This window comes from Mauremys reevesii, linkage group 5 (assembly GCF_016161935.1).
Source record: "Mauremys reevesii isolate NIE-2019 linkage group 5, ASM1616193v1, whole genome shotgun sequence".
Classification (NCBI taxonomy): Eukaryota; Metazoa; Chordata; order Testudines; family Geoemydidae; genus Mauremys; species Mauremys reevesii.
The window spans coordinates 84369418-84391051 of record NC_052627.1 but is presented as its reverse complement, the minus strand read 5'-3'; the positions used below and the strand labels follow the sequence as shown (position 1 = coordinate 84391051).

The 21634-nt window shown below is 43.2% G+C and overlaps 1 protein-coding gene across 8 annotated transcripts in view; it reads left to right on the top strand.

Annotated features, from left to right (window-relative positions):
• Positions 1–5377: 5377 nt before the first annotated feature.
• Positions 5378–21634, top strand: part of MICU3 (mitochondrial calcium uptake family member 3) — a 120396-nt gene continuing 104139 nt past the window's right edge. For all 8 annotated transcript variants that reach the window (XR_005598630.1, XR_005598631.1, XR_005598629.1 and 5 more), the window contains exon 1: positions 5378–5486. The gene's annotated coding sequence lies outside the window, so the exon portion shown is untranslated. The remainder of the gene's footprint in view (positions 5487–21634) is intronic.

The window sequence follows — 21634 nt, the reverse complement described above, 5'->3', positions numbered from 1 at the left end:
CTTTAAGTATACACTACAATCTAATCAACTTTACCTATACTTCCTAGAGACCGCACTTTCAATGTTGTTAAACAAACACATATGTGGTCCAATTTTTATTTCCATCGCAGGTAGTTAGAGCTTCTGCAGACAATATAATTACTGTACATTTTCTAAGTATCAGAGGGGTAGCCGTGTTAGTCTGGTTCTGTAGAAGCAGCAAAGAATCCTGTGGCACCTTATAGACTAACAGAAGTTTTGCAGCATGAGCTTTCGTGGGTGAATACCCACTTCTTCGGATGCAAGCAGTGGAAATTTCCAGGGACAGGTGTGACAGGGACACACCTGTCCCTGTCACACACGAATTTCCAGGGACACAGCTGTCCCTAGAAATTTCCACTGCTTGCATCCGAAGAAGTGGGTATTCACCCACGAAAGCTCATGCTGCAAAACTTCTGTTAGTCTATAAGGTGCCACAGGATTCTTTGCTGCTTGTACATTTTCTAAGTCTACCATATAGTCCTGAGCAATAGTTGGTGGTTACCTGCAGAGCAGGGCCGCCCGGGGGGGGGGGGGGCAAGAGGGGCAATTTGCCCCAGGCCCCGAGCCCCACAGGGGCCCCCATGAGAGTTTTTCGGGGCCCCTGGAGCGGGGTCCCTCACTCGCTCCGGGGGGCCCGGAAAACTCTTGCGGGGCCGGGCGCAGGAGCTTCTTCGCTCCCGGTCCTCGCCGGCGGGGGGGGTCCTTCCGCTTCGGGGCGGAAGGACCCCCCGCTGGCGAATTACCGCCGAAGACGGAGCGGGACCCACCACCGAAGTTCAGCTCAGTCTTTGGCGGTAATTCGGCGGCGGGGGGCCCTTCCGTTCCGGGACCCGCCGCCGAAGTGCCCCGAAGACCCGCGGCGGGGGCCCCCCCCGCCGCCGAATTACCGCCGAAGACCGGGCTGCACTTCGGCGGCGGGTCCTGCTCCGGCGGTAATTCGGCGGCGGGTCCCGGAACGGAAGGGCCCCCCGCTGCCGAAGACCCCGGGCCCCCGGAATCCTCTGGGCGGCCCTGCAGTTAAGGGCTCCTTAGTCTTGGCTCTCTTTCAAGGCGGCTTGATTATCCCTTGGCTATCTTTTGGGCTCTTTGGTGGGGGTCAGATCTTTCCTTGGGTTGTGCACTGCTCTGAGTACACACAGCAACACTTTCCCTATAAGTTCTATAACAAATGAATCTGTACAAAACATACAAAATGTAGCATATGTCTCACACACACGGACAAACACACAAAACCATTTTTAAGGCCGTATTAATATATGCAATACATTGAGCGGGCGTATATATGAGCTTTGGGAGAATACTAGGGGCAATATGTGAAATATGGGTAACTGTATTTTGGAAAGCAATGACAAAAAAAGAAGACTTAGGGATCATGGTGCACATGAGCTCACAGTTGGATGGACTGGGTAAGAGCATGAATGTGATTCTTGGATACCTAGGAAAGGGAATATTGAGTAGAAGTGGGTAGGTATTATTACCACTGCATGTGGCAATAGCTAAACTATGACTGTGTCCAGTTTTGGTGTCTACACTTTAAATAGAATGTTGACAAACTGAAAAAGGTTCAGAAGAGAGCTTCAAGATAACTTGAGGTCCAGAAAACCTGCCTTAGAGTGACAGACTAAAAACTCAATCTATTTAATTTATTCAGGAGAACATTAAGAAATGACCTCATCACACTCTACAAGTACCTACATGAAGAGCAGATTTCTGATAATAGTGGGCTCTTTAATTTAGCAGACCAAGGCCTGACAAGACCCAGTGGCTAGAAGCTCAAACTAGACACAGTCAGACTAGAAATAAAGCAATTTTTTAAAACAGAGAGAGTAATTACCACTGGAACAACTTTATCTATAGATGTGGTGGATTCTCCATCACTTGAAGTCTTTACATCAAGATTGCGTTTCTAAGTGCTCTAACTCAACCAGAAGTTATACGTTTGATGCAGGAATCACTTAATGAAATTCTCTGGCCTGTGTTACGCAGAAGTTTAGACTTGTTAATCATAATGGTCCCTTCCATCCTTACTATCTACAATTCTACGAAATCTAAACAATAAAATCAGTATGTTGACTAGAGTTGGTTGGAAAATGGGTGGGTAGTTGGCAGGTTTCCACAGAAAAAAATTACAAAAAATGGGGGGAAACAGTTTTCATTGAATTTTTTGCAGAAATATATCAGTTTTAGTGAAAAATTGAAAACCAAAATAGTTCATCAGAAAAACTAAATATTTTGGTCAAAACTCAAAATATTTTGGTCAAAATGTTTAGTTTTTCTGATGAAATATTTGGCAAAAATATTTTGGCCATAAACAGGGGCGGCTCTACAAATCAGGCTGCCCCAAGCAGCGCGGAGCGCTGCGCCGCCCTTCCCCGGTCCCGCGGCGGGTCCCCTCTTTCCGCGGCTCCGGTTGAGCTCCTGCCGGCATGCCTGCGGCGGGTCCACCGGAGCCCGGGACGAGCGGACCTGCCGCAGTCATGCCTGCGGGAGCTCAACCGGAGCCGCGGGAAGACGGGACCCGCCGCAGTCATGCCTGCGGCAGGTCCGCTTGTCCCGGGCTCCGGTGGACCTGCCGCAGGCATGCCGGCGGGAGCTCCACCGGAGCCAAATGCCGCCCCCCGGGAAACGGCCGCCCCAAGCGCCTGCTTGGCGCGCTAGTGTCTAGAGCCGCCCCTGGCCATAAAACACAATACAGTGGAACCTCAGAGTTATGAACACCAGAGGATGGAGATCGTTCATAACTCTGAAATGCTTGTAATTCTGAACAAAACATTATGGATGTTCTTTCAAAACTTTATAACTGAACATTGACTTAATACAGCTTTGAAACTACTATGCAGAAGAAAAATGCTGCTTTTAGCCATCTTAATTTAAATGAAACAAGCACAGAAATAGTTTCCTTACCTTGTCAAATCTTTTTTTTTAAGCTTTCTCTTTATTTTTAGTAGTTTACATTTAACAGTACTGTGCTGTACAGTATTTGCTTTTGGGGGGGATGGGCGGAGGGGGGGTTTCTGCTACGTGTTTGCTTTCTTCTGGTTCAAAATGAGTTGTGTGGTTGACCGGTCAGTTCATAACGCTGGTGTTTGTATGTCTGAGGTTCTACTATATTTAGATTTTGAAATATTACCATGGTGATTCATGGGAATGGTAGTTTGGGTCCCTCATGGTCCCATTTGCCTCTATTGTCTGGGCTCCCTGGTCAGACTACCTACATCTTCCAAAATGCACTATGGTCTGCTATGGGGAAATGGTGTGTTCAAATGGTTGCCTACCTCATAGGACAAGTAGTACAGCTGGGGAGCCAGATTCATAGAGGAGAATAGGAGCACAAGGAACTCAAACTACAACTTCCATGAGGCACTGAAGTGGTATTTCAGAATCAAAATATTTTGGTTTTCAGCCAAAATGAACATGTTTTAGTTTTCAGGCTTTACATTTTTCTATGAAAAATTGAAATTTTCTGTGAAAAGCAGATGATTTTCATGAAAATTTTCATTTTGTCAAAAATACAATTTTCTATAGAAAAACAGATTTGATGAGAAAATTTCAGCCAGCCCTACTGCTGACAAAGAGGTATGTACAAAATGTGAGCCTTCTTCAGCTTTTACTTAAATCAGGAATAACCCACTGAAGTCAGTGGGATAAAACAGATATAAAAACAGTGAGATATGACTGAGGCCCATAATACCTAAAAATATAACCAACTTTGCAAGAAAAACTTCAGTTCATTATGTACTGTACAAAGTGTACCGTGTACTGAGCACCACATTAGTAGCACAAATCAGTTTCTCACGTGCATAATTTATATATGTTTTAATGCAGATTTTAAAACTACATATTCTACCCTTTACTTTTTATGTATTTCTTCTAGTATAATTTGATAAGTGTTACAATTATTTTGTGCTTTAGACTTTTCTGCTCAGAGATCCAGTGTTTTATTTGACTGCTGAGGGCATCATGGGAGATGTGATGCATGTGGAGAGCTGGACCCATAGAGGAGAATGGGGACATGAATAGCAGATCAGGGAGATGCAGAGATTACTGTCAGCCTGAATCAAAACAAAAGATTTCAGTTCAGGTTGGCAAATCAATAATCAAACATTTTTATTAGGAAAATAAAAATGTTACTTTTCTCTCCAAAATGTTGAAACTAAACACATCAATATTTCTGTATTAATTTCTTTCAGAACTTTTTGTTCTGCAAAATATTTTAATATTTTGACTTTTCATCCTGAGGACAAAAACAAATGCTGAAATTTCAAAATTTCCCATAGGATGGAATTTCTGTTTTATTTGATTTTTTTTTAAAGGAAGAGAGAAATGAATTGCTTTTTAAAGCTATGTGGCTGTTAAGTCCAATCTTCTCTGGATACTTATGAGTAGTTCTGATATAAGTGGAGTGGAAAAGAAAAGATAGATGGGGAGCACATGTCAATATTCAGATGAGAGGTCAACTTTTGCATATATTGATATATCTACCAACATGTGTTTAAATGGTCTGTTCAGGAGCTTTTAAACAGGTTCTTTATCAGTGACACTGGAAGACTTTACTTTATTTTATTTAAATTGGGTGGTCTGAATCTGGGCAATTTTACACTGGACATGGGCACATCAGATCTGCAACTAACTTGGAATCTTAACCTTTGGGGGCGGCACAGACAGAGAGAGGATGAGGTGATGGAGTAAGGCTTGAGGCAGAGGAGGGGTTGGACGGGAGAGATGATAGGAGGGGGGCAATGGTGAAGGGAGGGCAGGGGCTGGGAAGTGTGGGGGAAGGAGGTTGGAATGGAAGGCAGGAGGGACAGAGGATTAGGAAAGGTGGCAGGGCAGAGGATGAGGTGGGGATGGGGTGCAGACTGCAGAGGGTGAGGCAGGGCTGCCCAGAGGATTCAGGGGACCTGGGGCAAAGCAATTTCGGGGGCCCCATCCATAAAAAAAGTTGCAATACTATAAAATAGTGTATTCTCTGGGGGGCCCTGCAGGGGGGGCCGCCCCTGGGGTGAGGAGAGACTGGGGAAGGGGTTGGAATGGAGAGAGTCTCGCGTCGCCCCCCTCCTCTCGCGAGCTTTCTGCCCGTTCGTCTCCCCCCGCTCGCTCTGCCCGTCACTCGGGCTGAGCTGCGGCCATGGCCGCCCTGCGGAGCCTGCTGCGGTGGCGCCTGCCGGGCCCCCCGCACTGCTGGTCCCTGCCCGGCGGGCCGGAGCTGGCCAGGTCCCTGGGGGCCGGCGCGGGGCAGGAGTCGGCGGGGCCGGGCTGGCGGGGGGAGCTGGGGATGGCGGCCGGGGGGGCTCTCGCCTGTTACCTGGGCTACCGGCTCTATGAGCGCCGGGCCGGGCGGCAGCCGGAGCCCCCGGCCCCGTGGGGCGCGGGCAGCCGCCGAGCGTCGACCCGCAGGAGCCGGAGAGCCCGGCCCGGCCCAGGGGCTGCTGCCCATCCCCGTAGCGGCGGCTGCCAAGGAGACGGTAGGTGTGCGAGCGCCGAGCCGGGAGCAGGTAACGGGCCGGAGGGGGGATGCTGGGGCCATGGCTCGGGGTCTGGCGCCTCCCTGCTCCCCGCCCCTGGGCGGCGGTGCCTGCTGCAGGTTACCGGGCAGCCCGTGTCCAGCAGGTAGATGAGCAGAGGTTGCCAGACGCCGTGGTGCCCAGCGGCTCGGCACCTGTATGTGGCGCGCCCCTAGGATTGTGCCCCGTGTAGCTTTATGTAGGCGAGTCGGGCAGAATGTAGGGAAACAGTTTCAGGGCCAAAACTCGTGTCCATTGTACCTTAAAGGGATGCTGTCATGCTCACAACCGAGCTTCTTGTCTGAGAACTTAACCCTGCAGTGACTGACTGAACGATTGGAGAGAGAAATAGTTTCCACTCTGTCTTTTCAGTTTGAATATCTTGTGCGTTTGACTACACACCAAATGCTGTCAGTATCACTTTCTCCTAATTGGGTCCATCTGCATGGGACAAGTGCTTGGAAAGTTAAAATACAAAAACCGAAGTGTAAAATATGTCAACAATCTTTTTTTCCTCTTGAACTGTGCAATACAGTTATTTAATAATAGATGACAAGAAGTGTGCTATAACAACCACTCCTCAATTTTGGACTCACTATCAAACGGACCATTTACTTTTTTTCACAATGTGGAACTATCATTATTAAATCAGATGTTTCATTCCATCCAGCTTGATTTAAAAAGTGTATTGTGCTACAAATGGAACTCCAGCTGATTGAAACACAGTCTTTGCACTGTTTGCTTATTAGTGTATTTAAAGCTATTAACTTTTTAATTCAATAAAGTCTTCAGTTGGCAATTGAAAGATATATCAAACTGCATAAGAAATTATAATTTTATACGGCTTTGTACATATAATTAGCACAATTGGTCATGTTTTGCAGATTAACGTGCTGGCTAACTGTACAGTAATAGAAAATAGGTGGGGAACTGAGGTACAGACTGAATGACTTGCCTCAGGTCTCTCAGGAAACTTGTGTCAGAGCAGGTGGCAAGGTGCAGGGCCCCGGGGTTGAGCCCCGCATGGTGGGGCTTCGACTTTCTGCCCTGGGCCCCAGTAACTCTAACACTGGCCCTGCTTGGCGGACCCCCTGAAAATTGTTGTGGCCCCTCAGGGGGCCGCAGACTCCTGGTTCATATCTAGAACTGGGGCATAGTGACATGTTTAGTGCATAATGACATAAATGTTGATTATAGAATGATTTTTATATCATAAGACTTATCAGAAAACATGGCACATTTTCACAAACAGTGTTTTACTATTAACACTAGTGATTTGACACCGACAGTCCCTCCCCTAAGGAGCGTCCAGCCTTGTAGACAGGATGTACAGGGAAAATTAAAGTAGGAAAATTGCTTGGGGTTTTGTCTGCTTTTTAAATTTTTAGTGCTTATAACCTAATTGCCACATGAGGCTTGCCACCCTTCAATTACACCATTTAACTACCCTTCTGTATCCACCCTTTACCAAACTACTCTCTCCCAAGACACCCAGGTAGTATACCAAACATCCACAACTACTGGTGTTGAGAGGAAAAAATATTAAAGGGGCGTGGGTGTAGAAGGGCTAAAAGAGGGAAGAGTTAAAATTGCGGTACGTGATCTGTGATATATGGTAATTCTTAACAATGGTTAGGTTTGTGCCTGTGTGTGGAAGAATAAAGGGTATGTGCTGCTAGGTGGCTTAACTTTCACTTCCTTGCTTTTGGGCGTTTGTATCAAATATGCTTGCTATACATACTTAGCTTCTTCATAATTACGTTTTTTCTGTATTAATATATATTACACACTAAGCTATGGTAAAGGTTGCAAAGTGAAGCACTGAAAAGTTGGGAAATTCAAGAGTTAAGGTTGCCTGTGCAACCTTAGTTCACTCCCCTTGTGTGTATACGTTGTGATTACATTGCTGCCTCCTCCCTAGGATCCCTGCAGGCTGGATGGTGCTCACTGAATGAGCAGTTATTCAATATTTTGTTTTCACTTTGAAAGTGTTCCCCCATGCCTAAACTTTCTAAAAAGCTAACAAAAATTCTGTCATGATGATATATTGACACACACATGGTTTATCAGCAGGGTTGGAATGTTTAGATCCACTACCACTGCCACTTGAATTAACAGAGAAACTGAGGGCCATAGTAGATTGACATCCTCCATGTGTGTCAGCCTCTAGAGGGGGCTGAGACACATACTTAGGGTTTCGCAATATTTGCTGATAGAAAAGGAATGATGAGACTCAGGAATCGTGGGTTCCATTCCAGGTTCTGGAGGGGCGTGTGCTCTACTGGTCATAGACAACCTCACAATTTGACCCCTTCTGCCCCTGTCTCTCCAGTCTGTTCCTGTCTTTCCTCCCTCTTCTCCAGATCCTCATTCCAGTCCCAGTACTCCATATGAGTTTCCCAGTCTTCCCTCCTTGGGCTCCCCTTCTTCCTTCCCAACTTACTTGCCCCAGCCTCTCTGACCAGCCAGTTCCAATCTCTCTGGTGCCAGCAGTTGGAGCACTGAAAGCACAGGAAAGAGGGTGTCTCTTCTTTCAGTTTCAGTGTCCCGTGCCACAGTGACCTTCAGGAGCCAGTAGAAGCAATTGCAGGGAAGTCTTTCTGAGTCCCTGCAGACCTGGGCTGGAGCATGCTTCGTGCAGATGGAATCTTCTGAGAATTTAGCTGACAAACAAGTCTTTACTGAGCATGTACGACTTGAGATTTTTCAAAGGTTGTAACTTGATCAGTTTTTCATAGCAACAGGAAAAGGTTGACACTATGGTGACTCCCTCTTCCAAACTTCAAGTTCGTGCACCAAAGCATGGAGTTACTAGAGCATTTCAACAAAGGAGTTGAGAGATTTTTAACACAGGCAAAACAATTAATTTTTTTCCAATCCCACTTTGGGAAATAACTGAGCGATTCTTTTGTTGCAACTTTCTTAGAAAACCTCAGCTTGAGGCCTCCGCCTGCAATGGAAAATTTCAGCCTGAAAAGTTAAAGATTGGTAAAGTTTCAAACAATTGAAACAAAGTCCTATAATGGGATGTGTTAGAAAACCTTAACTACACACATCCTTACCAGCTCTGCTTAAGCTAGTTGGACTAGTGTTGAGTGGTGGCCATTGTTTCTTTGTGGACAGCTGAAAGCCTTCAATCTTTGAGTAACTTGATTCCATCCAGTGTAGGGGTTATGAGGTATTAGAAACATTGGAGAAGAAGGTTTCTCCAATGTGACTGGCTGTGTTGTGATTTTTATATACTAACATGTTGAGAGCTTGATAGAATTTCATAATGTGATTGCAGTTATTGGACTGAAAAGAAAAATATACTTTGAAAAGTTTCTAGGATGCAGATCTCTCTATTTTAGGTATTTTTATGGCCCACATTACTGTAGTATCTGAGCACCACACAATTTCTACTGTACCTGTGATGTAGGAGATAAAATTATTACCATTTTTACAGGAGGGAACTGAGGCACAGACTAAATGACTTGCTAAGGGTCTCTCAGGAAACTTGTGGCAAAACAAGGAATTGAAGCCGGGTCTCTCAAGCCCTAGATTAATGCACCAACTACTGGACCCTTCCTCACTGAGATGAGTATTCCTCTTAATTAAGCTATACAAATATGGTAGGTATACTGATGGTTTGCTCTGTAAGATGCAACACCTGGGATGAAATAGCATTCTTATATTATTACTGTAGTACACAAACATGATACTGTGTATGAGTTAAGCTTGCTATATGCATGACATGCCTACCACAAAAGCAAGGAAGTGGAAAAACTAAGGCAGCTGCTTTTAGAGAGGATCCTGAACTGGTTGAACAGTTTCACAGAGCTTCTGGTTTCCATCGAAGCAATCACTGCTTCAGTGAAGAGCTGGAGTGCCCCTGAACTGACTGAACAGTTTCACAGAGCCCTTGGCCTTCCATGAACCAACAGCTACTACTTTGATCCTGTTTATCAGTAAACCCATGGTCTGGGCTGACTGAAGTGATCCAGATTGCTCTGTGTGATTGCCCTGTTCTCATCATTATTTACTATCAGCCAGTCTGTCATCTGAATTTTTTTTTTATCAGAAATGACTTTAAATTTACCTCCACATGATTGATGAAAATATTAAATAGTGCTGGGCCTAAAACTGATCCCTGCAAAACCCCACTAGAAACTCCCCCTATCATTTGATTATTTTCCCCATTGGTGACTACTTTGTACAATTTATCAGTTAGCCAGTTCTTAATACATTTAGCATATGGTGATGTTGTATAGTGCTAGTTTTTAAATCAAAATGTCATGTGGTACTACAAAAGTCTACTTCTACGCAGTCACCTTTATTAACCTTTATTAACAAAACCTGTAATCTCAAGAAAAAAATGTTTGACAAGACCTATTGTCAGTAAAACCATATTGACTGGCACTAATTCTATATTCATCCTTTAATTCTTTATTGATTGAATCTTGTATCTGTTTTCCCATTATTTTGCCTGGGACTGATGTCAGACCAACCACCCTATAGTTACCTATGCTTCCCACTTCCCCTTTTTGAATATTGACACCCTATTAGCAGTCTCCCAGTCTTCTGGAACTTTCCAGTATTGTAAGAGTTATTAAAAATTAACATAATCAATGGGCCAGAATTCCTCCACCAACTCTTTTTTAGGACTCTTAGGTGCCAGTTTTCTGGGCTTCTGAATTAAAAATGTTTATCACTAGTAGATGCTGTTTAATGTCTTTGTTAGTGGACTAAAAGCAGTTCATCCTTCTGTGATATGAGTCTGTCATTGTCATTCTTTCCAAGTATAGAACAGAAATACTTAAACTCTTCTGCCTTTTCTGCATTGTTAATAAATTACTGTCTCCATCTAGTAATGGGCCTATGCCAGTTAGTTTTGTTTGTTTGTTTTTGTTTCTGATATACTTAAAAAACAAAGAAACTTGTCCTTAGCCCTGCCAGCCATGGATTTTATATATATATATATATTTTTTTTTTTACAGCTTCTAATTGATATTGTTTGCCATCTACTTCGAAAGGAAAAAAGGTTAAATTTATAATTGCTACCTATACTTCCCCAAGGAACCAGAATGGGATTTTTAAACAAAATTGCCCTCTTTTGCAATTGTGGATTTGTGGCTTTTTGGTCATCTGAACTCTTAAACAATTGCCAATTTCATTCACATTTTTCTGTCTAAATTCTTCATAGTTTTCCTCAACTGAAGCACTAAGTGTATATCCTGTGGTTGGGACTGCCCTCTGTTTGCCCATACAGAATGTAATTGGATCATGATCACTGGTTCCTAAGCAACCAGCAACTTCCAGTCTAGTGGGAACTCCATCTTTATCTATGATAATGAGGTCCAAAATAGTTCTATAATTTTTAGAAATTTTACTGGTTGCTATATGAGACCTCCAGCATATTTCTCCCAAATTGAAGTGCTCCATGATGACACAATTTTTTAAAATTTTCATACATGTGTTCTGGAAATTGAACATAAGTGTTTGCTTTTCTGAAGTGTTTTTAAGAGAACCAATTATCACTAAATGCTTATTTCAATACAAATTTTAGAAACAAGTTACATAACCACTGATAATGGGGTTGGTTAAAACTACCGGTACTCTCTTCTTTTCGGTTCTAAACACTCATTGTTTATTATGGTTTTAAGTTCCCTAGACTGGCTTTCTGACTTGCCAAGAGGGTGTGCTTTCTAGAATTAGAATGTCTCACCTGAGAGAGGCCTGATGTTGGTCCCAGAGAATTCAACTCCAAGAACTAACTGTAAAAACCTCTCAGTTGATCTTTATTGCTATGACATACCCTATTAGGGATAGATATATTCTAGTTATGCTTTACTGAGGTATTTAAAAACATCAAGACCATTGTTTTCTTTCAGCATCTGAGGGCTGTGTTTTATATTTACTAAACTTTTAGAGTTATATTCATCCTGTTCAGAGTTTAAGTGTATATGAAACATCAGTGTGTTAAGATGGCTTCACTGTATTCAGTAACTCCATTGATTTTTTTCTTATGCTTCTAATACGTGATTTGTACTCTCACATTCCCATAAGTCTCTTATTAGGAAACTGCTTTTCAGTTGTCAGTTGTTTCTTTAAGAGAACTTTACCCATGCTTACTTAGTGTGTGTCTCTCTCTCTAGTGGCTGGACACACAGGCTTATAAGTTGGCTACAATCTTTGAGCTAACAGAGGTGATTCTTTTAGCACAGGCAGTAGTGGCTCAGGCATTTAGATCCAGAAGTCCTGAATTCAGTCCCTGCCACTGACCCATCTGGGGCATCAAATCAAATATGAATCAAACCTTACATATTCAGAGGAAAATCTTATAAAGAAAAAGAATCCTCATATTCAATAAACCAATTTTATCAGGCTTTTAACTTGCTCGTATGTTTCACAAGATGACAAAATTTTATAGTTCGCATCCAACAGATATATTTCTTGGTGTCTTTTTAATTTCAGTACAAGCTTGCATATTCTTCATGTATGTGTCACTGTGGATCCCACTGTCGGCACCAATGTACCTTCTGCACACAGGACCAGATTTTTTTTTTCATAGCAGTGTCCATTGGGACCACTCTTGTGCCTCCTTGTGTTCCTGTGTGAGGGCATAAAGAGCATTGTGCCTGTGACCCTCCCTTAGTTTCCTTTTGCTGCTTGTGGGAGCAAGATGGTACCAATGAATGTCTAACCTGTTAATTCTTAGTTCAGGCTAAACTTCTTTAGAAGTACTTCCAATCTACAATATTTGACTACTGGGAACTAATCTGACCCATATGGACCACACTGTACTGTTTAGACCTCTCTGTACATCTTGTCCCCTGTACAGGGCTCCTTAACATGGTGACATTGAAACCTGCATGCTTCAAGCCCTGTTCATCCTGCACTGAACTAATGCCTTTTCAGGATGGACACAGTAGGTGTCTCTTATGCTTAGGAAAATCACATATTCCAAGCAGATGCTCAGTGTGCTTGTCTGTCGTTGCTAAACAAGTTGCAAAAGCAAGGCCGAAACTCCTCCTTCTTGACTAGTCCATGAAGGTCTCATCAGACATGGAGGAAACTAGCTCCAGAATCCTACTGGTGGATAAGCCAGTATCCTCCAACATCCTCTTGAGCAGACAGGCAACGCCTAAGACTAGCATGGAGAAGATGCACCAAGGAAAGATCTGGCACTGATATCGGCCCTGGTACAAACTGACATGCCTAGCACCAAAGAGGACCTCAACACTGAAGCTGACACCAGCACCTCCAATATAAAAGTGAAGTACCTGCACAGACTGCTCTGAGTGTAGACACAGAAGCTCAAGAAGAAGCTCACTATTTTCCCATTTAAAAAAGATACTGCAAAGTCTATGGACAGAAGTTCACCAAGCCCTGCACAATGTCAAGGGCTGGGGTTAAGGAGCACTTCTTAAGATAGCAGTCTCTGCTGGCAGCAGCCAAGTGTGGCAACCGTGGTGACCATAAGAACATAAGAATGGCTGTACCGGGTCAGACCAAAGGTCCATCTAGCCCAGTATCTGTTTACCGACAGTGGCCAATGCCAGGTGCCCCAGAGGGAGTGAACCTAACAGGCAATGATCAAGTGATCTCTCTCCTGCCATCCATCTCCATCCTCTGCCGAACAGAGGCTAGGGACACCATTCTTACCCATCCTAGCTAATAGCCATTTATGGACTTAGCCACCATGAATTTATCCAGTCCCCTTTTAAACATTGTTATAGTCCTAGCCTTCACAACCTCCTCAGGTAAGGAGTTCCACAAGTTGACTGTGCGCTGCGTGAAGAAGAACTTCCTTTTATTTATTTTAAACCTGCTGCCTATTAATTTCATTTGGTGACCCCTAGTTCTTGTATTATGGGAATAAGTAAATAACTTTTCCTTATCCACTTTCTCAACATCACTCATGATTTTATATACCTCTATCATATCCCCCCTTAGTATTCTCTTTTCCAAGCTGAAGAGTCCTAGCCTCTTTAATCTTTCCTTGTATGGGACCCTCTCCAAACCCCTAATCATTTTAGTTGCCCTTTTCTGAACCTTTTCTAGTGCCAGAATCTCTTTTTTGAGGTGAGGAGACCACATCTGTACACAGTATTCGAGATGTGGGCGTACCATGGATTTATATAAGGGCAATAATATATTCTCAGTCTTATTTTCTATCCCCTTTTTAATGATTCCTAACATCCTGTTTGCTTTTTTCACCGCCTCTGCACACTGCGCGGACATCTTCAGAGAACTATCCACGATGACTCCAAGATCTTTTTCCTGACTCGTTGTAGCTAAATTAGCCCCCATCATGTTGTATGTATAGTTGGGGTTATTTTTTCCAATGTGCATTACTTTACATTTATCCACATTAAATTTCATTTGCCATTTTGTTGCCCAATCACTTAGTTTTGTGAGATCTTTTTGAAGTTCTTCACAATCTGCTTTGGTCTTAACTATCTTGAGCAGTTTAGTATCATCTGTAAACTTTGCCACCTCACTGTTTACCCCTTTCTCCAGATCATTTATGAATAAATTGAATAGGATTGGTCCTAGGACTGACCCTTGGGGAACACCACTAGTTACCCCTCTCCATTCTGAGAATTTACCATTAATTCCTACCCTTTGTTCCCTGTCCTTTAACCAGTTCTCAGTCCATGAAAGGACCTTCCCTTTTATCCCATGACAGCTTAATTTACGTAGGAGCCTTTGGTGAGGGACCTTGTCAAAGGCTTTCTGGAAATCTAAGTACACTATGTCCACCGGATCCCCCTTGTCCACATGTTTGTTGACCCCTTCAAAGAACTCTAATAGATTAGTAAGACACGATTTCCCTTTACAGAAACCATGTTGACTATTGCTCAACAATTTATGTTTTTCTATGTGTCTGACAATTTTATTCTTAACTATTGTTTCAACTAATTTGCCCGGTACCGACGTTAGACTTACCGGTCTGTAATTGCCGGGATCACCCCTAGAGCCCTTTTTAAATATTGGCGTTACATTAGCTAACTTCCAGTCATTGGGTACCGAAGCCGATTTAAAGGACAGGTTACAAACCTTAGTTAATAGTTCCGCAAGTTCACATTTGAGTTCTTTCAGAACTCTTGGGTGAATGCCATCTGGTCCCGGTGCTTGTTAATGTTGAGTTTATCAATTAATTCCAAAACCTCCTCTAGTGACACTTCAATCTGTGACAGTTCCTCAGATTTGTCACCTACAAAAGCCAGCTCAGGTTTGGGAATCTCCCTAACATCCTCAGCCATGAAGACTGAAGCAAAGAATCCATTTAGTTTCTCCGCAATGACTTTATCATCTTTAAGCGCTCCTTTTGTATTTTGATCGTCAAGGGGCCCCACTGGTTGTTTAGCAGGCTTCCTGCTTCTGATGTACTTAAAAAACATTTTGTTATTACCTTTGGAGTTTTTGGCTAGCTGTTCTTCAAACTCCTCTTTGGCTTTTCTTATTACACTCTTGCACTTAAATTGGCAGTGTGTGTGTTCCTTTCTATTTGCCTCACTAGGATTTGACTTCCACCTTTTAAAGGAAGTCTTTTTATCTCTCACTGCTTCTTTTACATGGTTGTTAAGCCACGGTGGCTCTTTTTTAGTTCTTTTACTGTTTTTCTTAATTTGGGGTATACATTGAAGTTGGGCCTCTATTATGGTGTCTTTAAAAAGGGCCCATGCAACTTGCAGGGATTTCACTTTAGTCACTGTACCTTTTAACTTTTGTCTAACTAACCCCCTCATTTTTGTATAGTTCCCCCTTTTGAAATTAAATGCCACAGTGTTGGGCAGTTGAGGTGTTCTTCCCACCACAGGGATGTTGAATGTTATTGTATTATGGTCACTATTTCCAAGTGGTCCTGCTATAGTTACCTCTTGGACCAGCTCCTGCGCTCCACTCAGGATTAAATCTAGAGTTGCCTCTCCCCTTGTGGGTTCCCGTACCAGCTGCTCCATGAAGCAGTCATTTAAAGTATCGAGAAATTTTATCTCTGCATTTCGTCGTGAAGTGAAATGTTCCCAGTTAATATGGGGATAATTGAAATCCCCCACTATTATTGGGTTCTTAATTTTGATAGCCTCTCTAATTTCCCTTAGCATTTCATCATCACTATTACTGTCCTGGTCAGGTGGTTGATAATAGATCCCTAATGTTATGTTTTTTACTAGAGCATGAAATTTCTATCCATAGAGATTCTATGGAACATGTGGATTCGCTTAAGATTTTTACTTCATTTGAATCTACACTTTCTTTCACATATAGTGCCACTCCTCCCCCTGCACGGCCTGTTCTGTCCTTCCGATATTTTGTACCCCGGAATGATTGTGTCCCATTGATTGCTCTCAGTCCACCAGGTTTCTGTGATGCCTATTATATCAATATCCTCCTTTTATCACAAGGCACTCTAGTTCACCCATCTTATTATTTAGACTTCTGGCATTTGTGTACAAGCACTTTAAAAACTTGTCCCTGTTTATTAGCCTGCCTTTTTCTGATGTGCCAGATTCTTTTTTATGTGACTGTTTATCATCTGATCCGGCCCTTACATTACACTCTTCAGTCCTCTGCTCCTGACTATAACCTGGAGATTCTCTATCATCAGACTCTCCCCTAAGAAAAGTCTGTGTCCGATCCACACGCTTCCTCTGCAGCGGTCGGCTTTCCCCCATCTCCTAGTTTAAAAACTGCTCTATAACCTTTTTAATGTTTAGTGCCAGCAGTCTGGTTACACTTTGGTTTAGGTGGAGCCCATCTCTCCTGTATAGGCTCCTCCCATCCCAGAAGTTTCCCCAGTTCCTAATGAACGTGAACCCCTCCTCTCTACACCATCGTCTCATCCACGCATTGAGACTCTGAAGCTCTGCCTGCCTACCTGGCCCTGCGCGTGGAACTGGGAGCATTTCTGAGAATGCCACCATAGAGGTCCTGGATTTCAGTCTCTTCCCTAGCAGCCTAAATTTGGCTTCCAGGACATCTCTCCTACCCTTCCCTATGTCATTGGTACCTACATGTACCACGACCACCGGCTCCTCCCCAGCACTACACATAAGTCTGTCTAGATGCCTCGAGAGATCCGCAACCTTCGCACCAGGCAGGCAAGTAACCATACGGTTCTCCCGGTCATCACAAACCCAGCTATCTATGTTTCTAATAATTGTATCTCCCATTACTAACACCTGCCTTTTCCTAGAAACTGGAGTTCCCTCCCCTGGAGAGGCAACCTCAGTGCGAGAGGCAACCCCAGCACCATCTGGAAGGAGGGTCCCAACTACGGGAAGGTTTCCCTCTGCTCCCATTGACTGCTCTGCTTCCCTGGGCCTTTCATCCTCCTCAACAGTGCAGGGGCTGTCTGACTGGAGGTGGGACAATTCTACAGTGTCCCGGAAAGCCTCATCAACATACCTCTCTGCCTGTCTTAGCTCCTCCAGTTCCGCCACCCTGGCCTCCAAAGTCCGTACATGGTCTCTGAGGGCCAGGAGCTCCTTGCACCGACTGCACACATACGCCACCCGCCCACAGGGCAGGTAATCATACATGCAACACTCAGCGCAATAAACTGGATAGCCCCCACTCTGCTGCTGGGCTTCTGCCTGCATTGTCTCCTAGTTAATGGAAGGGTGGTTTACAGAAAGGGGTTTTGAAATGTGGTTCGGTTTATAGGTTTTAGAGGGACCACAGGGAAGGGGTTAGGGCTGGCGAGGGACTCCCACTCCCTTCCGAAACTCCCTGTTAGCAGCCCCTGGTCGCTTGTGCGCGGCTTTATAAAGCCCTGGTGTGAGTGAATGCCCCGCCCACTTATTAAGGCTCAGCCAATTACCAGAGGCTTCGAGCTTTCAAACCTGCCTCCAACTGCCAGCCAGAGCACACGGTCCCTCAAACAAACAAACAAACAAACAGACTGACAAACACAAGCTCAGCACACAGCAAGTAACCCCCAAAAACAAACAAACACACACTACAGACAGTCACTTACCCCACAGATGCTGTATTTGTTCCTCCTTCACCTGGAAAAGTCCCTTGTGAAACTCCCTGTTAGCAGAGCATCATGGCTCTAGCCCAAAAGAGTTGCAGGCCATAACTGAGGGCTCAGAGGTGATTAAGTGAACAGACAATGTTCTGTGCTTCATGAAAGATTAAAGCTACCCTTCATACACCCCTGCTCTGTACCAGAAGCCAGACAGTCCTCAGCCCCAGCTGAAACAACGCACATGCCCTGCCAACGCACAACCACGTCAAGAAGCATCCAAGACACAACAGGGGCACCAGCCTTCCTCTTCCTCAGCAAAACACCCTGCTCCTATGACACATGCGTAAGTTTAAGATTCTGTCACCAGTATTTTTAGTAAAAGTCCAGGACAGGTTGTGGGCAATAAGCAAAAATTCACAGAAGCCTGCGACCTGTCCCTGACTTTTACTAAAAATACCCTGGGGTGGCTGCTCCAGCCTTGTTGCTGCTCCTGCGGCAGGGCTGACTGCTGCTTCTCCAGCCCCAGAAGGGCTGACCTAACCCTAGCTGCTGTTAGGGCTGGCCACTGGTCAGCTGTTTGGGCGGGTCCAGAAAGTCATGGAATCTCAGACCTCCATGACGGAATTGTAGTCTTACACATGAGCAGATTTGATGAGACAGTTGAGAGCCACATCAAACCTAGTTTAGAGAGTACAATTTTTGGAAACTGCCTCATCCCATCCCAGTGAGCATGGTCTGCCATGATGTGAGTCAGATAGGTGTTAGAGATGGGTATACATTTAATTCTACTCTTTACCCCTTTCCCTCTTCAGGGACCTATCTTACGAGAGCCCACCAAAATCAGAAGTGACTTCATTGCTTCATCCAGGAGTCATAGAGCAGGTCCCAAAATAGTTCACGGGAAGAGGCTTTTCCTAGTATTTCCTCATTCTATAAAAGAAAGGGATCTTTGTCCAATACTCGACCTGAGAAGACTGAACATATTATATACCATCCTGAACCTGAGATAGTAACATTTGCCTCTGTCATTCAATCTCTCCCTCTCAAGACTGGCTTGTGGCTCTTGACTTACAGGATACATACTTCCACATTTCAATCCACCTGGCCCATAGGAAGTACCTAAGACTATCAGTGGGGCCTAATTGTTACCAATAATGTTTCTTCCCTTCAGAGCATCCACAGCACCAAAATGCCTGGCAGTAGTTGCAACACACTTTAAGAAGACACGGAATCCACATCTGCTTGTACCTGGATGACTGGCTGATCTGTTCTGACCTGATCCTGGAGACCGTCAGCCTTGGAATATATCCTTTCCCTGTTCTCTCAGCTAAGATTCCTTGTGAACTGAGAAATTCTCTCTCAGACTACTCATAAGAGTTGTGACTCCAGATCAGCAAGGACCTATGTGCCAGAGGACAGGTTCAGATTTCTGCAGTCAGTGGCATATGAAGATGAGGATGTACATGTGTAGAACTCTTAGGCCACCTGTCAGGGTGCAGACACGTGACACTGCTGCCAGACTTCACCTGTGGCCTTTACAATTGTGGCTGAGGTATGCATATTTCCCATCCAGACATCATGTGACTAGCAGGATCATGGTTCCACCTCAAGTCCTTTGAGAACTTGATTGGTGGGTAGGCCCAGTAAATATATGGGGCTGGGGGAATTTGTGTCATTCTTGGTCCCCTTCATGATGAAGGCTTTTATATGGACACACATGGGACAGGCTGAGCTGCCCACCTGAACCATCTGCAAATACGAGGCATGTAGTCTCAAGACAACCTGAAATTACATGTAAACATCCTGCCGCTGAGTGCTGTCAGAATGGGCTGCATGCACAGCTGGATACTAGTTTTAAAAACAAAACAAATCTCCTGGTCTCAGCACAAGGCCTATGTGCATCTATAGTGGGAACCATACTGACTACAACATCTCAAAGAACCTCTATGGTAAGTAACAGTTCTATGAGGCCTCTTACTTGAAAGCAAAGAGGACTGTCTAGTTCTGTAAGGAATGTCAGTAAATGCAAAAATTAGGGTTTTCATAACATTAACTTGCCTCTATAGCACACACATAAGATCTTTGATTACTAAGAAGGCTATTAATGCATACCTCAGTGTGTGTGTGTATATAGTATGTGCAATGTGGGTAATTTAACAATAGAAACTTAACTCTTGTATGTATGTTTAGTGTTTTAAATGTGTAGTCTTAATATTGTATTATTGTAGCTTTGTACTAAATTATATAATATATACAGTATACAAATAACTTCTCTTAAACAGGTAATGTAAAACACTTATAGAAGCATAATAAAGAATACATTTTGAGAATGCTGGTATTTGAGAATTCCAGATTCCAAACCATTCTGCTCCTAGCACATTTATATAGTGCTAAACCTTTTTTTTATAATCAATATTAATGATGGACTATTGGTAACTTATACATCTAGATAGCTGAAAAATAAAAAACAGAATCGTTAACCATCAAAAGTTTAATGTAAAATTTTAGTGCTAATGTTACTATTTTGGAATACTGTAGTTATGTTATAGTTAAACTTTGTCGTAAGGATTCCCTGTAAAGTCTTACTCAAACCAGTCATTCTACACAATATTTTAAATACATTCCATCTTGCAATGCTTGTAAATATTTTCACATAATATCCTTGTCACATATTTTAAGAGAGATCAGTTAGCAGGAGTGTTGGCTGTACTACTTCTAAGCACTCTCTACTAGAAATAGAACTTTGCTAAGCATCAAAACAGCATTGTCTACTTTGGGGTTTTCCCACGCAGATAATTTAATGTTTAACGTGTTGGCCACCCACCATGAAAATAAAATTTATACTGCTTTTATCTACTTGGAAGCATATTAAATAAGCCTGAAGCCAAATATAAATGAAGGAAGCTGAGTACAGAATTTCTTTGAAAACCTTTTTATTTTAATGATTTGTATAGAACCTCACTGATTTGAGAAAGGTTACTTTGTAAGAAGAAATGCAGTGAAATCTGCTCATTTGAAACATAATTGTTAAAAGATTAAACTATTATAATATAATACATATTTGACTGCTAAGAAAAGATATTTCCTAGTAGTAAATAGTGGCTTCTTTAGGTGAAATCCAATGCTGGTCTTCTTCCTTTGTGTCATTTAGAAAAAGCCAAACTAATACTTATGTGATCTGGAGCATAGCAAAGTCTTCTCTCTTACGTGGAGATGGCTTATGATAGGGCAATTTTTTCTTGCCTTGTATAGCCTGTAGACTATTTCACATCATTTGTTGATGCTTTGAGGTGGTGAAAGGCAATGTATTGTTCTGAATTTAGATAACTGATATAATTAGTTCAGGTTACCTTTCTAGATAATGATCAGCTTGTAGGCATCAGTTTTCCTAATTTTCAAGCAGCAAATCCTTTATTTGGCATTAACCTTGTCTCCATGGGAAAACCAGCTCTTTTGCCAGAGTGAAACTTTTGAATTACTGACCTAAAGTAACATGAGACACACTTGGCAGTGAACCTGTCCTTTGTGGTGTTTATAGGAAGGATAATGATGTCATGTATTATCTGAATGCCTTATTTTCATTAAAATTGAGCTATAGCCTTGTAAGTACTGCTTTCAAATATATTAAGAGTTTTCAGAAACTGCAGCAATTTAATTTTTATGCTATTGTGCAAAATGGGATCCTGGTTTTAGGACACTTTATGGAGGTGCAAAGATATTTTACTCTGGCACCTGAGTACCTACACCAGGTAGCTCTCACTATAAACAGAGCTATAAACAGCTGAGCAGCTCTCTGAGATTAGGTAGGTAGTAGGATGGATATGAAGTCCTAAAGTGAGAAGCCTGGGATTAAACAAGCCTCCAGGGAAGTTTGGATGATATATGGTGAACTCTTGTTGAGTACAGGTGTTTCAGGGATTTGTGGCTTGCTATTATGTCCACTGTGGAAAAATAGAGATGAACGCTGTGACGGGTTGGATCACAGAGACCCCCTTGGGACTGTCACTTGATATGCTGAGACTACCTCTGAGCCTGTTTTCCCTGCCATCGTGGGACTTCAGTACCTGATCTTGTTGAGCCAGACATGCTAGCCTGCTGCAAACACAGACTCAGTTGTGAACCATGTCCCCTAAAAGCTGCAGACTTAACT